Below are 4,223 nucleotides of genomic sequence, written 5' to 3'. Positions count from 1 at the left end.
GTTCTGCTTTGGAGTAGCAATTCTTTCCATGCAATTAAGTGTGGTGGTGGTCTTCCTATAGCCCATTGCCATTTTTCTTTACTAGGCTCTATTCAAAATTATAAAATGGGATTAGTCTATCTCTTGCCACCTCCCGCTGAACAACACACACACACCAGGCCATGTCCCTTGTAGTATAGTACAAGGTCAACCACAATTTGTGATTTAGAAACAGGTAAATTATTAAGTACATCCAATGTACAGATGAGAAGTGTTTGGTTATACTAGTCTTCTCAGGCATTGATAACTGACTATTTGGGTCTACAGCCTCTTCTCTACTGTGTTCCTCAGCCTAGCTTCACAACTGAATGGACCTGGTGCCAGATTATTGGCCGCTCTGGCTCTCTGGCTCTCTCGCTCTCTCGCTCTGGCTCTGGCTTGCCCGCTCTCGTTCTTTCTGGCTCGCCCGCTTGTGCGCGCTCTCGCTCTCTGGCTTGCCCGCTCGCTCTCTCTCTCACTTTCTGGCTCACCCGCTCGCCCGCTCTCTGGCTCTCTGGCTTTCTGGCTTGCTCTCTCGCTCTCTCTCTCTCTACAGTAGCAGGATGTCACCAAAATAGTATGTATCTATCTGCATAGATACTACTGAGTGTGAGGGACTGGGTCTTCACTGGCCTTGGCATTTCATCCCTTCCATTTCAGTTAGATGCTTATTCCTTACCTCAGTAAGTTTTGTTTTTGCACAGAGATCATTATGTAACTTGGAAACTAATTATCACAATTATTTCATTACCATCATTGGGCTGGTAACATTAAAGAAGTTAAATTAAAATACTTTAGAAAATATGTTACTTCTCTAAGGATGTATTCTAAATGTCAACACTGACATTAAGGTACCAACAGATAATCTTGAGATCTAGAGGAATACTGTTGTGCTCCACTGGTCTAAGCTCTGACACACATACCACTTTAGAGAGGCCATTTACTGAAAGTTGCAGAAAGATGAATATTGAAAGATATGAACCTTTCAGCCTGAACAACTAAGGCTTTTTATCTCTAAATGAACCATATTTTCAATCTTGAATTGCAGAAAAATTGTCAGGTTGTTTTTAAATTAAGCCATAATAACTACTAAGTATTGCTAAAATTGCTTTCAAACCATTCTAAAATATATGCAAGTAATCAGTGTAGGTAATAAGTGCTGCAATTTTTCAACAGTTATTATGAGGCTTTAGAGAAGCTGATTTAAAATCAAAGTAAAAACCTGATTAAAATTTATTTAAAAATGGATAATTTACAGCAAAACTGTCCAAGGCTTCCTATTTATGATAAAGCATTGCCAGTCTTCGTCTCTACCAATGGATGCCTATAGCTGGAACCTTTTTAATTCAGGGAGAAATAAGTCAGGCCAAAGGTGATTTTGCACCCCTGGGCATTTATGATACACACTTCTTTCTCATTCATCTTTGCAAGTGATAAAAGCCCTGTGTCAGTCTACTACTGCCAGGCGTTAAAACTGATTAAAGCCATAATGCTACCTGTCACCACTTCACAGCATTGGGAAGGCCGTCCCTGGGCCCATGGATGAACTACAGAAAGTATGTGTATGTGTATCCTATGGAGAGGTTTCAGGGCTTCCTCATCAAAATGCAAAATTTAGGTTTCTGAAGGGGTATCTCTGATACGAAAATATATTGGAGTCACTATTCTAAGTCCTCGATTAAAAAAAAAATTATGGCTCTGTAAGCATCCTTCTGGACTCTTCCCAGAAATAAGAATGCTTATTTGAGCATCCCTTCTGGATTCTTATTTCCATACCCTGGCCTGTGACCTGGGCCCTACTAGCCTGTCCTTGTTTTAAAGTATACTGTGAACTGGATATTCACAAGTTCCCTGAACTCTAAGAGCTCACAGTTAACAGGAGGGATGAGGTACCTTCGTGATCATTTGTTATAAGATGGACAGAGTGTGCAAAGAAAATGAAATGGAAGAACAGAAAGGAAGGAACATTTGAGTAGAGAATTCTGAATGTGTGAGGGGAGTGCATTTCAGATCCTGAGGATGGAGCAATGCAACATAGAAGCATGTGTTAGGAAGGAGGGATCCATTTGATAATAGAAGAAAATGCTTTAATTTCTCCATGACATTTTACATCTAAAAAACTGTACATTTTATCACACTTTTCTTTGTCACAGAAAAAACAAAGTAGCAGCACTGTGACTCTCTCCAGCCAGCAATCTCAGGAGAATGTGTATTGGCAATTCCTGTCTGAGAATTCAGGGTACTCCAGACTCTCCACTAAGATATTTAGAAAGTTGTAAGAGTTTGCTTAAGGTTGTCTCTTTTCAATTTGCACGGTGCTTTCTGCATTTTTCTTTATATAACTTCTCCCACACTCCTTACTCCAAAGTATGCAAATTGAAAGGGAGATATTAGTGGCATCATGAAGAAAAAAGTTTTAGGGCCAAGTGATTGGATATGGGTGAATGGATGTGGGTGGTCAGAGAGAGATGAAGATGATTATAAAGTTCAAGTCTGGGAGAATCTTGCTACCATTAAAACAAACAAGGGAGAAACTGACATTGGGCAAAAGAGTGAATTTAGTTTTTCATTTGACTCAAGTGGAAGCAGGATTTTTAAAGAGAAAAATCACTGGAAGTCATTGACAGTAGTAACATAGTGGGTGGAGTGTGGGATTACTGATTCCTGTGCAAGGCTTGAAGGAAGTATAGCGTGGTATGTTTTAGGAGCTCAACATTGTGAGGGTGCTAGTAAAATAGAGGTAAGCATCTGGAAATACGATATACCAACTGGTAAGCAAGACCTTCAGGAGTGAGTTAAGGTGTGCGTTGGAAGCTATGTTAAGATTTTATCCCTAAATGGCAAAAAATGGGAAGATGAAAGGTTTTAGGTAGAGGCCTGAGGAGGTGATTTGCCTGTTAGAACAATACGGTGGGTACCTTCTTTCTCCACAACCTGGACAGTGCCAGGACCAGGAGATGGAGTGGAAGGGGTGGCCCCCACTGGTGTGGGTTCTGTATGGGGCTCCATACATTCTTTTTCCCGCTAGGCCCAGGATTAGCATGAATGAGACAGAATTTAAGGGGCACCAAGAAACTCAGCAATCAAGATTTGTGACACTTTAATGAAATATTCTTAAAATATTAAAACTAATGAAAAAAAATTCATGATGAATAAAACACCAAAATTTTAAATAAAGAAGATCAGTAAGCTGAAGTTAATTAAAATTATTTAAGATTGTTACTTGGTCAAGAAAAATTGTGAAGGTATGGAAATTCTCTCAAAACAAGATAAGCAAAGAAGTAGATTTGAAAACATTACTGATCAGTTTACTTCCATTAAAAGTAAAGTTATATTATATTCCATCTTGGCATAAATAAAATATTTAAAGTTAAAACAGTGTTGTGAATTTTAATACACCTGTAGTGTAATGGGTCCCCCCCGACCCCAGGTTACTAAAGAGTGTATGTCCACTGCCTGAATCCTGAAGGCCAGGCCATGTGCCAAGGCCATGGTGACCAGCCAAAGAGCAGGTGTTTCTGAGAAGCTAAAGATCCCAGAGAATATCTGAGAACCTACCAAAGAAAACAGTTCTATCACACACAATAGGCTAAAAGCCAGAAAATTAGCTTACAAGTAGCTTAGGGATGGGAGGCCAGGCGGATCTCCACAGTTGTCCTGCTGCTGTCCAGGAGTGCCTTGTGTGTAAGTTCTCATAAACTCCTCCACTTGCCAAGCTGTACTTGTCCAGGTCAATCTTTGGTTTCTCGGCTTCCTCTCAGTTTGGGGGAAGGTTTTTATTAATGCAATTTGGGGTTTTTCTTGTTACAATACCTACTTTAAAAATTTTCAATGCTGCTTCAACTACTTTAATGTTCTGGAAATGTATGTGTGTATATATCGATATACACACATAAATTAGCTGCCTGGCTAATTTTTGCATTTTTTGTAGAGACAGGGTTTTGCCACGTTGCCCAAACTGGTCTTGAACTCCTGGGCTCAAGTGATCCTTCTGCCTCAACCTTCCGAAGTGCTGGGACTACAAACATGAGCTACTGGACTGTCAAAAATTTTTTTAAATAAAAATTAATTAAAAAATTTATATTGATATATATATCCACATATATACATATATATATTTTGCGTGATATATATACCGTCTCAAAAAATGTGTGTATATATAGATATATATATAAAAACATGCACATATTTCATTTATATATATA

General features: G+C 39.0%; 1 long non-coding RNA gene across 1 annotated transcript in view; it reads right to left on the bottom strand.

Moving 5' to 3' along the window:
• LOC105550503 overlaps positions 1 to 4,223 on the bottom strand; it is a 33,713-nt gene that overhangs the window by 26,742 nt on the left and 2,748 nt on the right. The window lies entirely within an intron of this gene.

Source organism: Mandrillus leucophaeus, unplaced genomic scaffold, assembly GCF_000951045.1.
Source record: "Mandrillus leucophaeus isolate KB7577 unplaced genomic scaffold, Mleu.le_1.0 Scaffold49, whole genome shotgun sequence".
In the NCBI taxonomy this organism is placed as follows: Eukaryota; Metazoa; Chordata; class Mammalia; order Primates; family Cercopithecidae; genus Mandrillus; species Mandrillus leucophaeus.
The sequence above is the reverse complement of the archived record's forward strand: the minus strand, read 5'-3'. Positions and strand labels throughout refer to the sequence as shown.